Raw genomic sequence first — 23,995 nt, 5'->3', positions numbered from 1 at the left:
AGCGTTGCACGTGTGGAACATACAAGGATAGAACATACAATAAAAATGTGTGTAAACTTCATTTTCTTTCGATTTATTTTAAAATTCGCTAACATTAATTAAGGAAAAAAGTTGACCCGTCTTATATATATATATATCTATGAGATCATTTTACAGAAAACCTGCTAAAAAATTAGAGGACTTTAAAATTTTGAACAAGAGTGCATACTTCATTTTCATGCGATTTATTTTAAATTCATTAATTAATGAAGAAGAAAAAGAAATCAAACAAAGTAGACATCCAAAAAATTTATGATGGAGTTCATAAATCAAACAAAAAGAAAAAATAAGAGAAATCAAACAAAAAGAATTATTTTTAAAATAAAGATATAATTAATATTTTTAAAAATAGAGTTTAAATTTTATTATTTTTCTATTTATTTTAAATTCTATTAAAGATGTATTTTTTTTAAAAAAAATAGAGTATAAATTTCATTTCAAAAAAGGTGGTTAAGTTTTAATTTTTTTTCAATTTAAGAAAAAACAAACAATAAAACATGCATTTATTATTTTTATTTTAAATTTCATTAAATATATATATTTTTTAAAAATGGAATGTAAATTCCATTCCAAAAAATGGTAACTAAATTTCATTTTTGTAAATTCATTTTAGAATTTATCGATTAATAGATGGAAAAAACAAATAAACAAACAAAGAGACATTTATTAATCAATTATTATTTATATTATTTATAGATGTTAATTTACACAAGGTAAAAATAAAATTGACACGAAAACTCCTATGAGGTTGTTTCACGGGTAAATTTTTTGTGAAACATGTCCAATATTCGACCCGAATCCTGAAAAACATTGTTTTTCACTTTAGAAATAATTGGATCAACCCGTATCAGGAATATATATCCATGAAACGTCTCACAGAATACCTATTCAAAAATTGGAGAATTATAAAATTTGGAACAAGAGGGTAAGCTTCATTTTTCTTCGATTTATTTTAAAATGCATTGACATTAATTAATGAAAAATGTCGACCCGTCTCGAAAATATATTTTCATGAAATCGTTTTACAGAAGACCTACTCAAAAATTGGAGAACTGTAAAATTTTGAACAAAAGTATAAACTTCATTTTCATTCGATTTATTTTAAAATTTATTAATTGATGAAAAATAGAAATCAAACAAATGGACATCCTAAAAAATAAAGACATAGTTCACAAATCATACAAAAAGAAAAAAATAGATAAATAGAACAAAAATAATTATTTTTAAAATAAGGATATTGTTATTTTTTAAAAATAGAATGTAAATTTCATTATTCTTCTATTTATTTTAAATTCATTAATTAATGAATTTAAAATAAATAGAAGAATAATGAAATTTACATTCTATTTTTAAAAAATAACAATATCCTTATTTTAAAAATAATTATTTTTAAAATAAGGATATTGTTATTTTTTAAATATAGAATGTAAATTTCATTATTCTTCTATTTATTTTAAATTTCATTAAAAATATATATTTGTTCGAAAATGAAGTGTAAATTTCATTCCAAAAAATAAAAAATAAGTTGAAATTTCATTCTAAAAAATGGTAGCTAAATTTTTCATTCTAAAAAATGGTCGCTAAATTTCATTTTTTGCAATTTATTTTAGAAGTCATTAATAACTAATAGCTAGTAAAAATTAAAAAAAAAACATATTATTATTATTATTATTATTATTATTATCATTATTATTATTATTATCATCATCATTATCATTTTGAATTTTATTAAAGATAAAAGTTTTTTATTATTAAAGATAAAGATATAAGTTTTTTTAAAAAATGGAATGCAAATTTCATCACAAAAAATGGAGGCTAAATTTTATTTTCTTCCATTTAGTTAAGATTCCATGATACAAGTTTTTTATTATTAAAGATATAAGTTTTTTAAAAAAATGGAGGATAACTTTTATTTTTTCTTCAATTTAGTTTCTCACTAGGAATTTTAGAGACTTTGCTCTCTTAGTGTGCCGAGTATCGAAGCTCTGAAGCAGTCTAGATCCAGGCTCAGTTTCGAAATACTATCAACACCAGATCTCTTTTTTTTTTTTCGAATTATTCAAGGTAAGTGGGTTTTTACTATATTATAATTTGCACACTTGTACTTCGTAAGTGAGCTTTTGTTATGTATATATTTTTTCGTAAGTGAGTTTTTTGTTTGCCACACTTGTTCTTTGAAGTGGGCTTGCGTTTAAAGAAATTACAATTTGTGTACGAATCTCCCTTCAGTTTTTGAAAGTTCGTTCGAGCATAATTCATTGTTCATGATATATTTTCTTCAAGAGTTGTCAAGTTATTATGTTCAAAGTACTGTTAGGATTCGATTGGATATGGGAAAGGATTTCCGAACTATGACCCTCATACGGTGGGATGGTAACCATTGTACGGCCTCACTCCATAGAAGATTAACATATTGGACATGGCCTCACTCCTTAGAGGATTACCATATAAGAGACTGATATCAGGAAACCATGGAAATGAGATGACTTTCAGGGCTATATGAGTATGCTAAACAAGTATGTTATATGAGTATGATATATGATGACATGTTGTGATTATGAAGTATGAATATTCGCTATGATTCAAGTTATAATATGCTATGTAAAATTTGAATTGAAGTATATGTATATTTCGCTTCATGTCTTGAACGGTCCCCTGCTTGCTGAGTATTTCCCAAAATACTCACCCCTAACTTCCTCCCCACCCAGATAAGAACGAAGATCAATTGGATGAAGAAGAGCAAGAGAAATTTTGGGGATGGTAGAAGATTCCGAGTTATTCCAGAAGTTTTAAAAATTAGTTTATGTTTATCGTTTCCGCACAATTAAAACATTTTTTTTAATCAGTTTATTTTGGTATTTAAGTTGTAAAGACGATTCTTTTGTTGATTATGAGAAATAAATTTGTTTTAGTATATACTGTACTGCGAGGCTTGTTGTTTGACGATTAGGTGATTGTTGAGCAACGTCGGTCTCGATTAACCCCGATCTCGGGGTGTAAGGCCCTGTAATTAATTATCCGGTAATTTGATATAATTAGAATAATTATTGAGTTGTAAATTAAAATAATTATTTATGCCAAATAAATTCAAAAAGTGTGTTAAAAATATGTATTTTAGAATATCGGAGAATTTAACGATATAAAATACATATAGAGTTTAAATAACACACGAGAGCAAAATAAATTCAGACCGAGATAAATGGGCTTGAGTTACTATTTTAATAACCAAATACACAATATATATATATATATACATATACATACACACACAACTTACAAAATAAGAGAAGGAAGAATCGAGAGAAAAGGAAAAAGAAGGAAGAAGAAAACTCTATTCCCGTAACCCTTGGAGCAGCTGTGGCAAAATCGCGATATCTCCTCCGTCCGGCGTCGAAATCTCGATCGGTCTGAAGGGGTGTCTTCCTAACATCCTAAGCTTCGATGCAAGACAGAAATCGCGAATTTTGAGCAAGAATACGGGTAGATCGAAGTTGCTGTTCCGGTGCTCTGTTTCTGCGCGAATTCTTCCAGTTTTTGGGTGAGAGTTTTTGGGTTGTTGCGATTTTTGTATTTTTAATTTGTAGAAATGATCAAAACAAACTTTGTAGTGCTTTATGTTAGCTGTTCATAGCCACTAGAAGCATTGGATTTCAATTCGAAACGGATTTGTTATGATTTTTCTACGAAAATGTGTCAAAACCAGATTCGAAATTGAACTGTGCAGAGTATCTACTGTAANTTCGAAATTGAACTGTGCAGAGTACCTACTGTAATTCGGGATTATGACATATATGCAGTCGGATTCTGAGCTTATGATTCAAACAGAAGTTGTAGAGCTATGTGTTGTCTTTGTAATTATATAAGATTCGTTAGATTACATTAAGAATTGAGATAGTTATGCTTATTTTTCCGAAACTGCTCAATTACATAATTCTGCCGCGAAGTGCGTACGGAGTAGCGTCTTCTTGTTAATTCTGGGATTTATCTATTAGGATTATGGAAATGGTTTCTTCTAGAAAAAGTTAGATATTTGATTATCTTTCATTTCCAATTGGCGGATATTGATTTGCGTTAATATTGAGCGAGATACAAATTTTATGCTCTTTTGTGCCAAATCAGACATTGGTATGGAATGTAGTTTTCATGATCGGCTTATTGTGGTGTTGTTTAGGCCGAGAGTCTTGAAGAGAAGTTGATATGGGAGTTTCAAGTTGGTATAGGTATGTTACAGCTCGGTAACATACGACGGTAAAACATAAATTATGTTTAATTGTCATTCTGTGTTACATGGATCGTGTTTATGACTTGTTGACTGTTGTAAATTGTTAAATGCCTTCGTTGTGATCTATGTTTATTATTATGACATATTATTGGCACTTAGCATCGGGCATACAGTTATGACATTCATGTTGAGCCCTATCGTTCTTGTTAGCCCATTGTTGATATCCGTTGTTATCTGGCACTGTTGTTTATCTCGGGATGATTGTGTGGCTGATAGGCTTATACACATGAGACCGTAGATATGATTGAACAATCTCGTGGTTAGCGCAGCCTTTTGAGGTGAGCGCTGGGATTGTGTCATCTAGTTGTCCTGTTGTGCCATCCTGTTATACCGTATCAGCTGTATGGTGGCCAAGTCAAGGGTGTTATTTAGCACAGCTTGGCATACCTCGCATACTTGGCAAGGCGGTTTAGCTGCATGACGATGTAGCTCCCCTGTGTTGTTGCTCGAGCATTATTCCAGTTGTTATCGTACCGTTTGTTGGCTCCTGTTATCCCGGTTATTCGTTGAGCCTTTCATGCATTGCATATTACATTTTATTATATGATTATGCATGATTTATGATTATTGTTGTTATTGTTGAACTATTTCGTACCATAATCCTAACCTCAGTTGTTTACTGGGGGGCTGCTGTGGTTGCTATTGGGCACCATGGTAGATCTCCCGAGTCGTTTTGCAGCATCAGGCCGAGGCTCCGCCAGTGGAGCTCGGGATTGAGGTTGGATTGCTTGGTTCTGTTCAGTGGAGTCTCCCAGTTAGTCTATATGTATGTCTTGAGTTTGTTTCAGTCTTGTATTGTATTTTGTTTGCCGGGGAAATGCCCCGTGTATCTATAGTGGCATTTGGTTGTTTTGTGATTTTCTGAGTCGACTATGTGATTCTTATGATCTGGTGAGTATTTGGTAAATTTTAATTTCTGTTTAGTCCTGACCAGTGCGGCTATAGGTTGTTTAACTTCGGTTTTGTTTTAATGACTCTAGTTGGAGTATATTTTGATATAAATTGTTGCTTGAGTTTTCGGGATGTCCTACTTGCGGGGAGGTCATGCCGAAATTTTTCTAGGCCCTGAGGTCCGTTTTAAAGTATTTTAAACCTTTTTCCGCTGCGGATTTATATCAAGCCATTATTGTTTGATCATTAATTGTCATTAGAGTAAATGAGGCTCACATCTTGGTATCAGAGCGTAAACTGGGATACGCTCGAACTAGAGTCTAGGACACTTGAGTCTTGGCACTAAAATGGTTGTTGCGCCTGTGTATGCTACTTGACAACATACTATGTGGTTATATGTTTTGTTTACTTCCATTCTAACTGTCTTGATGTTTTATCGTATAGAATGGAGGGAGGTGGAGAAATTCCTGTTGATGAGATTCCTCTAGCTCGAGGTCGAGGGCGTGGTCGAGGTCGTGGACGTGGTCGATCTCGTGTCCATGTTGATGATATTTTTGTTGAGCAAGCTGCTGATCATCTAGACCAACTTAGGATGGATGAGTTAGTTGCCCGTTTCCACTCAATGCATCCACCCGATTCAGTGGTTCGGAGGGAGCCGAGAAAGCAGAACTGTGGATTTCTGAGATTGAAGAATTGTTTGATTTGATTGAGTATCCTTCAAAACGTCGATTGAGATTAGCTGTGCATCAGTTGAAAGATCTTGCCAAAATGTGGTGGTCTACTACATTAATGACCTTAGATGCGCAGAGAATTGTTCCGTTGTGGGATATATTCAAGATGAAGTTTAAGGAAAGTTATTGTCCTCCATCATTTTATAGCTCTAAGGCTTCAGAGTTTCATAACATGAAACAAGGCGATATGTCAGTTGCGGAGTATGCGGATAATTTTTTATGCTATGATGAGATATGCTCCTCATGTTGCTGTGAGTCAGGTTGCTGTCGTTGAAAGTTTCATTGAAGGATTGAACGATCATCTGCACCTTTTTGTTTCTACCGGTAAGCCACTGAATTATCTTGAAGCAGTGGAAATAGCAAAAAGGGCTGAAGCTAGTCTTAAGAGGAGTGGCAATCGAGTGCCTACCCAACATCATCATTCGGGAAGACAACAGTTCAATCAATCTGGTTCTGCATCTCTTCGTCCACGTGGGAAACAATTTAAGAAGCCTGGTTCTAGTTCTTCGAGTTCAGGGAGTTCGAAAAACTGTGGTGGATATCGTTATAGTGGACCTTACTGCGATCACTGTGGAGGCAAGCATTCTAGTACTCAGTGTGTTGGAGTTCAAGGGGTTTGTAATAACTGTGGTCGGCCGGGTCATTTTGCTAGAGTTTGTCCCAGTGAGACGGGGAAATCAGCCCAGGCAGGTAGTGGAGCTCAAAGTAATAGAATTCCATTAGCGTCCCAGTCTTCCCATCAGCTTAGTCACCCTTCGCATCAGAGTAGAGGTCAAGGTGGTCAACAGAATCAGTCATCTGTACATGTATTTGCCTTGACTGAGGATGAGGCTCAGGCAGCTCGAGGTACTGTCATTACCGGTAACTGTACTTTATGTGGTTTTATAGCACGAGTGTTATTTGATACCGGAGCATCTCATTCCTTTGTTTCTCATGCATTCGTTGTTTCGCATGATCTTCGCACAACTAGTATGAATTCCAATCTATCTGTTGCTACTCCGATGGGCAAAATGATTATCACTGATTATGTGGTGTTCAATGCTGTTTTCTTTCACGATGAAAATGTTCTATATCTATATGTCATAGTTCTACCTATGCATGACTTTGATTGTATCGTTGGTATGGATGTTTTGACTGCAAATCGTGCCACTGTTGACCATTATCAAGGAATAGTTCGTTTCAGGGCTAGCTTTGCTCCTAAATGGAATTTCTATGGCCGTGGTTCTGAAGCCAAGATTTCTCTACTTTCTGCCATTGAGATGAATCGATTGTTAGATTCCGGTCATGAAGGTTTTATGGTTTATGCTGTTGATCTATCGCAAGATGAGCGACGGATTTCTGATATTCCTGTAGTCTGTGAGTTTCCTGATGTGTTTCCAGAAGAGATTCCTGGTTTTCCACCAGAACGAGAAGTTGAGTTCAGTATCGAATTAATGCCAAGAACTGAACCCATATCTCGAGCACCATGTCGTTTAGCTCCTGTTGAGCTAAAAGAACTGAAAGAACAATTACAGAACTTGTTGAATAAAGGTTATATTCGTCCGAGTTCTTCACCGTGGGGGTGCACCGATTCTATTTGTCAAGAAGAAAGATGGTACGATGCGGATGTGTATTGATTATCGGCAACTGAATAAGTTTACTGTCAAGAATAAATATCCACTCCCTAGGATTGATGACTTATTTGATCAGTTGCAAGGTACTTCGGTGTATTCTAAGATTGATCTTCGTTCTGGGTACATCAAGTGCGAGTTAGACAAGAAGATGTGCCGAAAACAGCTTTTCGCAGGAGATACAGACACTTTGAATTTTTGGTTATGCCTTTTGGTTTGACCAATGCTCATGTTGTGTTTATGGACTTGATGAATCGAGTAATTCGTAAATATCTCGATCGTTTTGTGATTGTATTCATCGATGATATCCTTGTTTATTCCAAGTCCGAGGAAGAGCATGCCAAACACTTGAGGATAGTTCTTCGAATTCTTCAAAAGAAGCGGTTGTATGCCAAGCTATCCAAGTGTGAGTTTTGGTTAGATAAAGTTGTGTTTCTGGGCCATGTCATATCTCAACATGGTATTTCTGTCAATCCAAGTAAAGCGGAAGCAGTTCTGAACTGGGCACGACCGACCAATGTGCCAGAGATTCGTAGTTTCATGGATTTAGCTGGTTATTACCGAAGTTTTATCGAAAATTTCTCAAAGATTGCTAGACCTATCACTCAACTGACTCAGAAAAATCAGAGATTCATTTGGTATGATGAATGTGAGTCAAGTTTTGTCGAGTTTAAGAAGATATTGACTTCTGCACCAGTTCTTACCATTCCAAGTGGTTCGGGAGGATTCGTTGTTTGTACCGACGCATCAAATAGAGGATTAGGTTGTATTCTGATGCAGCATGGCAAAGTTGTGGCCTATGGTTCTCGTCAGTTGAAACCGCTTGAGTCTAAGTATCATGTTCATGACTTGGAATTGGCTGCTATCGTTTTTGCTCTCAAGATTTGGAGACATTATTTGTTTGGGGAGCAATTTGTAATCTATTCTGATCACAAAAGCTTGAAATATCTGTTCTCTCAGTCAGATCTGAATATGAGACAGAGACGTTGGATGGATCTTTTGAAAGATTATGATTGTGAGATCCAGTATCATCCGGGAAAAGTGAATGTCATTGCCGATGCTTTGAGTCGTAAGGTTGTTGATGTTAATTTATCCCCGATCCGTGTTTCTAAGTTACGAGAGGATATTTGCACTTCTGGGTTGGATTTTCAAATCCAAGGTAATGCTGTTTGTGTATCTCAGATTTCTGTTGAACCAGAGTTGATTCAGATTGTAAAGTCAGCTCAAAAAAAAACTGATGATCGAGTTCTGAAATCTTATTAGTTAGTATCTCAAGGACACCAATCTGGTTTCTCAATTCACTCAGATGATTCTCTTCGGTTAAATGGTAGGTTGGTTGTCCCAAATATTCCTGAATTGCGTACAGCCATCCTTAAAGAAGCTCATTGTACTCGATATAGTATACACCAAGGAGGCAGGAAAATGTATCATATTCTACGGCCTCAGTTTTGGTGGAAGAATACGAAAAAGGATGTGGCTGAGTTTGTGTCTCATTGTATGATTTGTCAGCAAGTCAAAGCAGAACGAATGAGACCTGGAGGATTACTGCATAGTCTTGAGGTTCTTCAGTGGAACTGGGAACACGTGGCTATGGATTTTGTTACGCATTTGCCACGTACTTCTCGTCATTTTGATGTCATTTGGGTGATTGTCGATAGGTTATCTAAATCGGCACACTTTATTCCGTATGAGAGGACGTATACGTACAAGAAGATTGCTCGTCTGTATATTGAAAATGTTGTGAGACTGCATGGAGTTCCAGTTGCAATAGTCTCAGATCGTGACCCTAGATTCACATCAAAGTTTTGGACTAGTTTTCAAAAAGAAATGTGTACACGACTTGCGATGAGTACTGCGTACCATCCTCAGACAGATGGTCAGACAGAGCGTACGATTCAGACACTCGAGGATCTGCTTCGAGCTGTAGTCATGGATTTTAAAGACAGTTGGCAGGAAGCTTTATCTCTAGTAGAATTTTCATATAACAACAGTTTCCAGGTGACTATTGGTATGGCTCCTTTTGAAGTTTTGTATGGCAGACGATGTCGATCACCTCTTTGTTGGGATGAATTTGGTAAGAAGTAGTTGACTGGACCTGACATTGTTCAGGAAATGCATGATAAAGTCCAGTTGATTCGTCAGAGAATGAAAGCTGCCCAAGATCGGCAAGCTAGTTATGCTAACAGACGTCGTCAACCTCTAGAATTTCAAGTTGGAGATTTTGTATTTCTGAGAATCTCTCCGTTTAGAGGTGTTGTTCGTTTTGATATGAGAGGTAAGTTGTCACCTCGTTTCATTGGTCCCTACGAGATTGTTGAGCGTATTGGGATTTGCGCTTATCGTTTGGATTTGCCCCAGTCATTGTCTGGCATCCACGATGTTTTCCATGTTTCTATGTTGCGTAAGTATGAGCCCGATCCATCTCATGTGATTCAGCCTGATGAGGTTGAACTTGATCATTCTCTATCGTATACTGAGTATCCTGTTTGTATCTTGGATCGTAAAGATAAAGTTTTACGCAATAAAGTTATACCACTTGTACGTGTCCGGTGGTCAAGGCATGGTGTAGAAGAATCAACGTGGAAACAAAAGAGAAGATGAGAGCATCTTATCCATATCTGTTTGATTCCTAATAATGTATTGTTGGTTTCGTATTGTGTGTAAGCTGTATGTGTATAAACAGAAATTTCAAGGACGAAATTTGTTTTAAGGGGTGGAGAAGTGTAAGTCCCTATAATTAATTATCCGGTAATTTGGTATAATTAGAATAATTATTGAGTTGTAAATTAAAATAATTATTTATTCCAAATAAATTCAAAAAGTGTGTTAAAAATATGTATTTTAGAATATCGAAGAATTTAACGATATAAAATACATATAGAGTTTAAATAACACACGAGAGCAAAATAAATTCAGACCGGGATAAATGGGCTTGAGTTACTATTTTAATAACCAAATACACAATATATATATACACATATACATACACACACAACTTACCAAATAAGAGAAGGAAGAATCGAGAGAAAATGAAAAAGAAGGAAGAAGAAAACTCTATTCCCGTAACCCTTGGAGCAGCTGTGGCAAAATCGAGATATCTCCTCCGTCCAGCGTCGAAATCTCAATCGGTCTAAAGAGGTGTCTTCCTAACATCCTAAGCTTCGATTCAAGACAAAAATCGCGAATTTTGAGCAAGAATACAGGTAGATCAAAGTTGCTGTTCCAGTGCTCTGTTTCTGCGCGAATTCTTCCAGTTTTTGGGTGAGAGTTTTTGGGTTGCTGCGATTTTTGTATTTTTAATTTGTAGAAATGATCAAAACAAACTTTGTAGTGCTTTATGTTAGCTGTTCATAGCCACTAGAAGCATTGAATTTCAATTCGAAACGGAATGTTATGATTTTTCTACGAAAATGTGTCAAAACCAGATTCGAAATTGAACTGTGCAGAGTACCTACTGTAATTCGGGATTATGGCATATATGCAATCGGATTCTGAACTTATGATTCAAACAGAAGTTGTAGAGCTATGTGTTGTCTTCGTAATGATATATGATTCGTTAGATTCCATTATGAATTGAGATAGTTATGCTTATTTTTCCGAAACTGCTCAATTACATAATTCTGCCGCGAAGTGCGTACGGAGTAGCGTCTTCTTGTTAATTCTGGGATTTATCTATTAGGATTATGGAAATGGTTTCTTCTAGAAAAAGTTAGATATTTGATTATCTTTCATTTCCAATTGGCGGATATTGATTTGCGTTAATATTGAGCGAGATACAAATTTTATGCTCTTTTGTGCCAAATCAGACATTGGTATGGAATGTAGTTTTCATGATCGGCTTATTGTGGTGTTGTTTAGGCCGAGAGTCTTGAAGAGAAGTTGATATGGGAGTTTCAAGTTGGTATAGGTATGTTACAGCTCGGTAACATACGAAGGTAAAACATAAATTATGTTTAATTGTCATTCTGTGTTACATGGATCGTGTTTATGACTTGTTGACTGTTGTAAATTGTTAAATGCCTTCGTTGTGATCTATGTTTATTATTATGACATATTATTGGCATTTAGCATCGGGCATACAGTTATGACATTCATGTTGAGCCCTATCGTTCTTGTTAGTCCATTGTTGATATCCGTTGTTATCTGGCACTGTTTTTTATCTCGGGATCATTGTTTGGCTGATAGGCTTATACACATGAGACCGTAGATATGATTGAACAATCTCGTGGTTAGTGCAGCCTTTTGAGGTAAGCGCTGGGATTGTGTCATCTAGTTGTTCTGTTGTGCCATCCTGTTATACCGTATCAGCTGTATAGATGCCGAGTTAGGGGTANGACTCAAAAAAATCACAAAACAACCAAATACCACTACAGATACACGGGGCATCTCCCCGGCAAATAAAATACAATACAAGACTGAAACAAACTCAAGACATTNGTTCTGTTCAGTGGAGTCTCCCAGTTAGTCTATATGAATGTCTTGAGTTTGTTTCAGTCTTGTATTGTATTTTATTTGCCGGGGAGATGCCCCGTGTATCTGTAGTGGTATTTGGTTGTTTTGTGATTTTTTTGAGTCGACTATGTGATTCTTATGATTTGGTGAGTATTTGGTAAGTTTTAATTTCTGTTTAGTCCTGGCCAGTGCGGCTATAGGTTGTTTAACTTCGGTTTTGTTTTAATGACTCTAGTTGGAGTATATTTTGATATAAACTGTTGCTTGAGTTTTCGGGATGTCCTACTTGCGGGGAGGTCATACCGAAATTTTTCTAGGCCGTGAGGTCCTTTTTAAATTATTTTAAACCTTTTTCCGCTGCGGATTTATATCAAATCATTATTGTTTGATCATTAATTGTCATTAGAGTAAATGGGCCTCACACGAGGCGTGACATTTAAGTGGTATCAGAGACGCTAGGTTCTTAATCCGGGTTGGGAGAAAAATAAAAAAATAATAATAATAATAATTCGGTTAGTCGAAAAAAAAATATTTCGGTGGATTTTTTTTACTCGAGGCCGATGCTATCTCCTCCGAAACGGCCCAACGAGCGATTTTCACGACTTTGTCATGAGGTTGGGGTCGAAATCGCCAAATTCCTCGTTTAGGCATCCGAAACCGCGTTTTTGCCGTTTTCGGAAAGTTTCGTAGAGCCTATAACTTATTGTAGGAAATTCCAAATTCGGTTCCGCCACTTGTTCTGAACTCCATGAAACATATGCTTTCAACCCATGTGTTAATCTCGAAAATTTCTATTTTTGGAAATTTTTCGGAAAAAAAAATTCTCGTTCGATCAACCCGACAGTCCCTTTTGTCACAAGTTTACTATTCGGTACCTTACATACTGATTATTTATATCTTTGATTGTATTCTGAGCATTTCCATTTTTCTTGATTTCAGGAAATGGCTCATATCCGGATCACAGCTCGCAAGAGTGTCACCACCCCCGTACTAGAAAAGGATGAGATTATCAAGAACCTTCAAGCATCCCTAGTTCAAGAGAGAGAACACAATGCAGAATTGGTAGTGGATTTGAATAACCTTCTAGCCACAAGACACGACTTAGAGGAGCAGAGAGAGCGCCTCCAGTCAGACGTCTAGAAGTTTTCTCACTATTATGATAAGGCAGAACAAGAACTTGATGCGACCAAAGAGCTCCTAGCAGCTGCTCAGGCCGAGATAGCGGAGCTTAAGGCTCAAAGAGAACAAATCTGCTTTACGGCGTTATAACATCATAATCAAGATGCAGCGACTATCCAAGAACTGCAAATATCCATGCATAACTTAACCCTACACCATGAACAGCTCATCAACGAGGTCCATCAGCTGGAGGAAGTCATATCAATATGCAGCTCGAAATAGAACCAATAGAAGGCCCAATGGAGGATGAGGCAATTGGAGACGGCGAGATTGTAGACGACTGAGTATTAGAGTCACTAGTTGTAATAAGGATTTGTAATCCAATTGCTTCTCATGATTTCTTTTCCATTTTGAAGACTTTGATCTGTATTTCCTTCAATTGAATTTAATAAAAAGTTATTTGATTTATTCTTTGGATCATTTCGTAATTGAGCCATTATTATCGCATTATCCTTGTTGTGACAACAAATTCTTAGAACTTGTAATCATAGGAAATGGTCGGCAGACCCCCGAGACAAAACCGCAACCCGCGCTATGCTAATACCAACCGTGATGACGGAGATGAAGGTGGACCCCCGGCCAGCAGTCAACCTGAGCCGAGCTGATCTCATGGCCATCCCCACGATAGTAGCAACAACACTGCAAGGGTTGGGGAACCCGAATTCCAATCACCAACCTCCTCCACCACCACCAAATAGAACCAAATTCCACTACGAATCCCTACGAAAGAATAGATGCTCAGTATTTTTGGGTGATTCAGATCCTGAAGCAGCCCAGAGTTGGATCAAGAATGTAGAGACGCAACTACGACTGCTCGAAATCCCTGAGATACTCAAAGTGGACGTGGTCGTACCTTTTCTAGAGGACAAGGCAAGTAAGTGGTGGGAAGCAGTTTCACCTGCCATGACCGCTGCAGGAGCAATAACGTGGCAACAGTTTAAGGATGCTTTCCTTAAGCAATACTACCCAGCAGAAGTTAGAATGCAAAAGCTCAGTGAATTTGAGAATTTCGTCGAGACTCTGGAGATGTCGGTGGTAGAATACACCTCTTATTTCAATGCGCTAGGAACTTATGCCCCGACGATCATGGCAGATGAGGTCCTGAAATTGCATCGCTTCAAGAAAGGGCTGAATAGTCGAATAAGTCAGCTTTAGCGGTTTATCATCCAACCGATTTCGCAGATTTTATGGGTGCAGCTATCCGAGCTGAGACAGACATTCGGCGAAGGGAAGGGGAAAACAAGAACAAGAGACCCTTTAATGGCCAACCGTGTCAGAACGAACAGAAATTTAAGAGGCAAAACCAGTCCGACAAACAATTCGATGGACCTTCGTATGGCACAAACCACTCAGAAATTAGGCAGTGCCCCACCTGTCATCTCCGACACAGAAGAGAGTGCCGTCGAGTAAGTGGAACTTGCTTCGGTTGTGGGAATCCGGGACACCGCATCGCAGATTGTCCTGTAGCCGCCAACATGACAGTCGGACCCAATAAAGGAACCGGGCCAAAAGCGGGAGCAAATCCCAACAAGCCAAAAGAAAACAAACCAAACGCCCATGTGTTTGCGATGACGAAAGAAGAGCCAGATGACGCAAACGACATCGTGTCAGGTACCGTCCTAATTTACAAGTTCCTGCCTACGTATTATTTTAGCACTACACACTCTTTCATATCTAAGAAATTGCTAATAAATTAGGACATAAGCCGGAGAATTAGTTGAGCCTTTTAGAATAACATCATCCACAAGTAAGACTATTTGAGATTCATAGAGATTGTAGGACTAAGACGACGCCACATCCCTTACGTCAAGATACAACAGTATAATCACGTAGAAAGGAAGCCACATGGGAGACATAATACGAGAAGAATATTCTTATCTATTCAAAGATCAAGCCAACCCAAGTTTCGAGGACGAAACTTTCCATAAGATGGGAGGGATGTGAAACCCCGATTTTTTCAGGAGATAAGAATTTTGATGATAAGCCTAATTTTGGGATAAATAAACCAAGATCTAAGATTTGATATGATATTGATACCAGATAAAGATATAAGATTTGATATGATAATTATCCTAGATTTAAAGTTTGATTCAAAGTTCAAACACGAGGATAATACACGATCAGGATAGCAGCCAACCCCTATAAATAGAAGAGCCATGCCATTAGAAATTCACACCTTCATATTTTCGAAATTTCCTCTCTAATTCTCCTTAGGAATTTTAGAGACTTTGCTATCTTAGTGTGCCGAGTATCGAAGCTCTGAAGCAGTCCAGATCCAGGCTCAGTTTCGAAATCCTATCATCACTAGATCTCTTTTTTTTTCGAATTATTCAAGGTAAGTGGGTTTTTACTATATTATGATTTGCACACTTGTCCTTCGTAAATGAGCTTTTGTTATGTATATATTTTTTCGTAAGTGAGTTTTTTGTTTGCCACACTTGTTCTTTGAAGTGGACTTGCGTTTAAAGAAATTACAATTTGTGTACGAATCTACCTTCAGTTTTTGAAAGTTCGTTCGAGCATAATTCCTTGTTCATGATATATTTTCTTCAAGAACTGTCAAGTTATTATGTTCAAAGCACTGTTAGGATTCGATTGGATATGAGAAAGGATTTCCGAACTATGACCCTCATACGGTGGGATGGTAACCGTTGTACGGCCTCATTCCATAGAGGATTAACATATTGGACATGGCCTCACTCCTTAGAGGATTACCATATATGAGACTGATATCAGGAAACCATGGAAATGAGATGACTTTCAGTGCTATATGAGTATGCTAAACAAGTATGTTATACGAGTATGATATATAATGACATGATGTGATTATGAAGTATGAATATTCGTTATTATTCAAGTTATAATATGGTATGTAAAATTTGAATTCAAGTATATGTATATTGTGCTTCATGTCTTGAACGGTCCCCCGCTTGCTGAGTATTTCCCAAAATACTCACCCCTTACTTCCTCCCCACCCAGATAAGAACGAAGAGCAATTGGATGAAGAAGAGCAAGAGAAATTTTGGGGATGGTAGAAGATCCCGAGTTATTCCAGAAGTTTTAAAGATTAGTTTATGTTTATCGCTTCCGCACTATTAAAACATTTTTTTTAATTAGTTTATTTTGGTATTTAAGTTGTAAAGACGATTCTTCTGTTGATTATGAGAAATAAACTGGTTTTGGTATATATTGTACTACGAGGCTTGTTGTTTGACGATTAGGTGATTGTTGAGCAACGCCGGTGTCGACTAACCCCGATCTTGGGGCGTGACACCAACTGTCGCTTAGTACGTGCTAAATGATGCGATAATTATAAGGAAATAAAGTTGTATATTTACTAACAATTATAATTTTTTGCCTAGTGATAAGCGTTTGATCCTAATAATTATTAGGCAAAAACTTGTGTGAGACGATCTCACGGGTCGTATTTTGTGAAACAGATCTCTTATTTGGGTCATCCATGAAAAAATATTACTTTTTATGCTAAGAGTATTACTTTTTATTGTGAATATCGGTAGGGTTGACCCGTCTCACAGATAAAGATTTTTGAGTCCGTCTCACAAGAGACCTACTCTAATTATTATGAGTTGGTTCTAAATTAAAACTTAAAACAAGTAGTTTTGGAAGCCAATATCATACAATGGAAAGAGAAAATATGTGAATGAAATTTTACATTTTAAATTTGTCCAAAACAAAGCTAGATAATTAATAAATCCTAAAATTGTTTAATATTTTTATTATACGCCATTTTTGTTTTAAAATTAATTACTTATAAAAAAATCTTAAATATTCATTGAATAAAATAACAATATTAGTATTATATAAAAATAACAAATATTAAGTATGTTTAAAAATATTAAAATTTTATGAAAATAAGTAGAAGGAAAAAATATTTGTGTCGTTGGATTATATGAATAAAATGGAAAATAAATTTATTTCTGCAAGAATAAATCATTTACATTGCATGTGCGTGCTATTCAAAATATATTTATATGCCATACATAATCTTACTTTTATTTATTTTAACTAAATTAAAAATGAATTGATTTACTTCAATTCATATCACATCATCTAAAAAAAAAGGATGGATACCAATAATCTTAACATATTAATGAAATTTATGAAAATAAATATATTTTTATCGAACATTTTACAAATTATTTTCAGAAAAATATTCATTGTAAAAAATGAAATATAATTTGATTTAAATATTTTGAATAGATGTTCTTAAATTGCATAAATTTTCAAAATTATTATAAGATATTAAATATAGCCCCATATATGAGTATAGGAATGAAAAAATTTCAAAATAGTATGAAATATATTTCGAAACCATCAAGCCATTGTCATAGTGTAATATAATATATAACCATCTTTGAACATATTTGTGCAAGAATTTGTGCCGGTTTCTACCTCGTGCTTGCTAGAAATGAGGATTTGATCTTTTTGAGTATCACCACTGTCTCAATCATGTTGATTCTCTCCTGTGGTGAAACGGCCAAACATTTCATGGCCAAGTCGAAAATCGATGACACACAATGCTCCTTTGCCGAGAAATGTCTGTCTTCCGGGACGAGTAAGCCAGCGGCAGCAACTTCAGTTACCATGTTTTCTTGAAATGCTTCACTCACCCAATCCTTTAAGCTCATTTCTTCCGTAAACATGTCGTCGGTCGGCTTCTTACTCGTAAATAGCTCCAGCAATGTGATGCCATAACTGTAAATATCACAGCTTGTTGATACCTTCCCTTCTGTTCCATACTCTGATACCAAGAAATTTTTTTTTTAGTTAATGGTTCAAATTGTCAGATTAAAAGAGAAAATTATTGTGTTGAAAGAAATAAAAAAGGTTATGATCACCTGGTGCCATATAGCCGCCGTTGGCACCAATGTGATTGTATGATGAAAAGCCTCCCCTTCTCCAAAGAGTTTGGAGATTCCGAAATCGCCGACATGTGCTATCATATCTTCGTCGATCAGGATGTTACTAGGCTTTAAATCGCAATGAATGATTGGTGACGGAATCCCATGATGAAGATATTCAAGAGCTAGTGCAACATCAATTGCTATGTTCAATCTCTGTAGCATATCCAAAGAGGTATTAGAGGAGGAATAAAGCCATTTCTCCAGGCTACCATTAGGCATATACTCCAAAACCAATGCTTTGAAATCTATGTTGCTGCAACAACTTATGACACGAACTAAATTCTTGTGACGAATGGTGCTCATTACTTCACACTCGACTTCAAAGCTTTTGATGGCCCGTTCTAGTTGCAAGTTGAAAACCTTCACCGCAATGATTAACCCGTCAGAGAGTGTTCCTCTGTAAACTGAACCAAAGCTCCCTCTTCCCATAATGTTGCCTTCTCTAAAGTTTTCTGTTGCTTGTCGGAGTTCATGGTAAGAAATCCGTCTCCAAGAAATAATTGACGAGGTCTCAACTCGATTTTGTTTTTTGTTGGCTTTCCTTCTTCGTAGTAGCCAGATTGACAAGGACACCGCCAAGATAGCTATTACAATAGGAGCTAAGATGTATTTGATGAAGGAAACATGTTTTGAGCTTGACTTATCAACACCTTCAATGTGACAAGGTGGAACTTGCAGTCGAACATCACCGCAAAGTGCATAGTTCATCGTAAAAGATTGAGCTGTAAAGTTCGAGAAACATCCTCCGTTTGGGATTTCTCCTTCTAGTCTATTGTAGGATAAATCAATATAACTTAGAATCATAAGCGACTCTAATGACTTCGGAATATATCCAGAGATATTATTGTGCGAAAGATCCAAATAAACCAAGCCTCGCAAGTCTCCGGTAGACGTAGGAATACTTCCTTGAAGGTTATTGTGTGCGAAGGATAGGTTCTCCAAAGACTGCAAGGAACCGATATTGATTGGGATATCGCCCGAAAATTGATTCCTTGAAAAGTCGAGATACCCCAGTGACTTCAAATTTGAGATCTCTGATGATATGTTTCCACTTAAGAAGTTACTGGACATGTTTAGTTCCAAAAGATCTGCAATATTCCATAAGTCTGGTACCACAGAAGTCAATCTGTTGGAGTCTAAGTACACTCTCCTAAGGGATTTTAAATCCCCCAAGCATGTTGGTATTGTGCCGTTGAGCATGTTGCCACTCAAGTGCAATTCACTCAATCTGTTCAGTTGGCAAAGCTCTGTGGGTATGTGCCCCTCAAGTCTATTTTGTCTGAGAAATAACTCTTGAGTTTGGGTTAGTTCCCCTAACGTTTTCGGGATCAATCCAGTTAACTCATTGTTATATAAATGAACAGATTTGAGGCCTGTCAAGTTTCCAATTGTAGGAGGAATGGATCCCTTAATGTAGCAGTTAAATGCGTGGAAATAACCGAGGGATTCCGATAAATTCCCAAGTGAAGTTGGAAGGATGGCGTTGAATTGGTTTAACGATAGTTCCAGTTTCTCCAAATGAGGGCAATTGGCCAGTGAAGAGATAAATCCCAATTCTTGATTCGGATTTCCCCCAATCAGATTATTGCTTTGAAGAAATAGCCCCTTAAGAAGCCTTAAATTGCCAAAATTTGGTACCGTACCCGTAAATGAGTTAATAGCGATGCTTATAATAGCAAGCTTAGAAGCATTGTTTATAGTACTTGGGATAGCTCCATTGAGGTTGTTGCTACTTAGACCGAGGTGATCTAAATTTGGAAGCGAAATCCCCATATTTCTCGGAAGTTGACCTCCAAAGTGGTTGAAAGAAAGATCCAGTTTTCTTAGCGTTGAGATGTTGAAAATGGAAACAGGAATGGACCCGGATAAGCCATTTGAAAAAAACTTAAGAATCTCAAGTTTAAGATTACCAAGCTCAGATGGTATCTCTCCTGCAAACAAAGTTAGCAATGGCTAAAAATCCCAACGGCGGAATTAGTAATAATATGAAGAAATTAGCGTAACAAGTGGAAAACCCGTCATCTTGTTATATGCTATATCCAAGATCTTGAGTCGAGTCGAGTTCACAACTTGCTTTGGAATAGCGCCTGTGAATTCATTAATCAATAGAATTAGAAACGAAAGCTTTCTGCAATTAAGTAAGTTGGGAAAGATTTGACCTCTCAAGCGATTTGATCGAAGTGCCAGCCGCTCAAGATTCGGGAGCTGAACGTCCAATGGGAGGCTTCCAGACAAGTAGTTGGAAGAAAGATCAAGCACTCTCACAGAAGATAAGTTGAAGATAACAGATGGAATTTCACCTGAGATTGAGTTATTCATCTCGTGAGTATCTCTAACACACAAGAACTATATCTAATATTGGGAGAGTCATTTCACATTCAACCTAAAATTATTTATATGGTTAATGACAACATTAGTGATCAAATATTTCATATTTTTTTAAGTTTAGAGATCAAAATTGTTACTTCGAAATGTTTATGGACTTGAAGTATTTATTTTAGGGACTTAATTAAGTGTTCGAAATGTTTAGAAACTTAAATTGTTACTTCAGTTTAGTGTTTTACCTTCAAGATTGTTTACGCCAATGTATAATTCCTTGAGCTTTGTCAACTGCCCAATCTCTTTTGGTATGTTTCCATTAAATTTATTAGCCGACAAGGACAATATCTCCAGTGATTTACACTTGTATATGTTCGAAGGAATCACCCCAGAGAAACTGTTCAAAGATAAGCCGAGTTTGTTTAGTTTGGACAAATTGTCACACATGTTCATCGGGATCATGCCTGAAAAGCTATTATTCGTGAGATCAATCGTCTGGAGGGACGAAATTTCGAATATCTCATATGGTATTGATCCTGCCAATTGGTTGGACCTCGTGCTCAATACTTGTAGACTAGAAAGATTACCTATTTCTTGTGGAAGAGTTCCATATAGATAATTTCCCGTCATATTGAATATCTCCAATTTCGAAAGGTTGGACAGACGAGGGATGACACCAGTAAAACTGTTGTTATTCAACAAGATTTGCTCAAGTTCTGTTAAGGCACCAAGAAACATGGGAACAGTGCCTGTCAAATTGTTGGCTCCTAATTTTAACACTTTCAATCTACGCAAACCTGATAATTCTTCCGGTACTCGACCAGCGAAGCTATTAGAACCGAGGTCCAAAGATCTCAAAAACGTCAAGTTTCCAAGATGTGGTGCGATGGTGCCTTCAAGATTCCAACCATGGAGGTCTAGAGCTGTGATCCTCTTGTTACGTCGACCACATGAAACACCAACCCAGAAACAGAATGAAGCTCCATTCATGGTAGACCAATTTCTTGCCAATATATTAAAAGGGTCTCGAGTGATTCTTGATTTGAATGCGAGAAGCGATTCTTCATCTGTAGTCAAGTTCAGATTTGTTCTCGCAAATGTTACCAATATAGAACAATTGAGTACTGCGAAAAGTGAAAAAAACATGGGAAATAAGAGTTTCTTCATGATATTTTTCTTCTTAATGTTGGAGATTGATGCATATTATTTTATAGTCGTAGGTTTGATTTTATTTTTCTAGTTATGTATATCATTAATAATATGGGGCCAACGAGTCTTCCCCAAAACGAGTCATCCACGTCTCTTAAATTCCCCAAAACGAGTCTGACCAACTAATGTTTATTTCTCAAGAAAAACAATGTAATGATCATTAATTATATTTGAAAAGTAATTTGAACCAAATTGACCGGTGCGTGCCTAGAATACAAAAGTCAAGCATGGTTCTTAAATTCATTCTTTTAAAGGCCATGAATTTATATATCCGTGTACATAAATAATAATAATAATAATAATAATAATAATTGAAAGAATTTTTTTAACATAATAGTAAGGATTGTGTGTATTAGATATACGTGTTGTCTTGGAAATTATAACACCTCGTAACAACATGCAGCAGAATAATATAACATACAAAATAAGCACAAACAAGTCCACGCTAGTTGATTCAACTCCAAGTAACTCCATTTAACTCCCCCTAAATTTGAAAACATATATCTCTCCCTGAATTTGATTATGTTATCTTTAGTATTGTTAGCAGTGTTGACAACATGAGTACAAACGTATTCATCAATTAGTATTAAACCAAAGTTTAACATTAAAAATACCTTACACCTAATGAATTAACAAGAACTTAAGAAACATGAAAAGAGCTTAAAACAAAACAAATTCAAAACAGATAAAATAAATTCACTAATCATTATTAGTGTTAGCAGCTTCGTCTTCATTGTTATCACTTTCTTTTGTTCCTGATGGTCCTGTTTCTGAAGTTTTTGCACCACTCATATCTCTATTTTTTCCAAAATGGACAACCAGATAAAAAAAGCGATATTCCACCACATGGCTTCATAATGAGCAATCAACTCTTTGGTCTGGACAATTTGTTGGAGGGCAAAATAAATATGGGCATGGAGATGTGTTGGAGTGATAAGTATGAAGCCAGATGATGAGGTCATGACAACACGTGATTCAGACGAAAGAAGATCTATCTTCCGATTACCTTTTAACAAGAAATGGGCAATCTTCAGCAGATAACTTCTCTCAGATAACTTTTTGGCTTTTTCATTGAACTTTGAAAGGAAGTTTAACTAATCACAATTTCTTTCAAAAAAGAAAATGGACCGTAACAAAATTTTTATTTTAAAATAAAATATTATTTATCGCATTTATAGTTCATATATTTGAGTCTAAACATTCTTTAGAACAAAAAATAAATAAATATAAAATAATTATTTTAATATTTATTATGTATCTGCATAAAACGAATAGATTTTAAAATAATCTTTTTCTTTATAAAAATTACGTTATAAATTACCGTAGTGTAAAAGGAATATATATAGCAAAAATGTTTTGTATTTTGTCCCAATATTTAAATAAATTTTGGTTAAATCAAAATTTTATACACCACATTATTTTTTTTAGCCACTTTATGAACATAATTAAACGATAATCCAACTAAAGGTTGATATAAAATATGAATAATATTAAATTTAAAATTTTAAAAAATATTTTTATTTAGTATATCATATTAAATTAATGCTGTGTTGATGTTGAAGTTTGGCAAGTGATATTTGCTTCTGCCATTAACTTTCCACAAAATAGAGTGTAAGCTTTTCTTTTGGAAGTCCGTCAAACCGTTGATTTCATTTTAACGGAGCGTTTTCTTCTCCAACGGAAGCACATTTCTTTGTCTGTGCAAAATTTGGTACAATCATTTTATTTTTTAATACAAATTTAAACATAAAAATAATTATAATTATGATTTAATTTTATAAATAAATATTTAATTATTGATTTTGTTGGGGATCGATATAGAGTTTAGAGGAGGGGGGTGAATAAACTCTTTCTTTTGTTAGGTGATTTTGCAAAGGGTGCTAGAATCATGTTAGAGATTATAGCTTATCTTGTTCGCAAGTAAGTCCACCAGATCACAAAAGTAAGTGCGGAAACAATCCAATGGAGTACGGTGAAATACAATAGAACAGTAGGCAGTAGAACAGTGGTTGTTTCTAAAAGTTCGAAGATAAAGTCTTCTACGTCTCTCCTTCTTCTGTTTCCAGAAGGTATCACTAAAAGACTTTGGATTTTACAGTACAATACTTGTACACACCCACTTCAGTAGGACTTACCCTTAGCCTACTGAAACTCTTAGTTACACAACACCGAAGAATAAAAAAAGACCTCTAATTGGAGACCGAAAATTATTGGTTTTTCGATATCTAATCGGTGTTTTTCTTTTAATAATAGGACCTAACAGACCGACCTATCGACAACCAAGTAGGTGTAGCATCTCATGACCACCTGTCGCTTAGTACGTGCTAAATGCTGCCACAATTATAAGGAAATAAAGTT

At 35.8% G+C, this 23,995-nt stretch overlaps 1 pseudogene; it reads right to left on the bottom strand.

The window, feature by feature from the left end:
• Nucleotides 1–17,484: 17,484 nt before the first annotated feature.
• Nucleotides 17,485–21,631, bottom strand: LOC140969872 (uncharacterized; annotated as a pseudogene).
• Between the last annotated feature and the right edge of the window lie 2,364 nt (nt 21,632–23,995).

Source organism: Primulina huaijiensis, unplaced genomic scaffold, assembly GCF_012295235.1.
Source record: "Primulina huaijiensis isolate GDHJ02 unplaced genomic scaffold, ASM1229523v2 scaffold42923, whole genome shotgun sequence".
NCBI classification, from domain to species: Eukaryota; Viridiplantae; Streptophyta; class Magnoliopsida; order Lamiales; family Gesneriaceae; genus Primulina; species Primulina huaijiensis.
The sequence above is the reverse complement of the archived record's forward strand: the minus strand, read 5'-3'. Positions and strand labels throughout refer to the sequence as shown.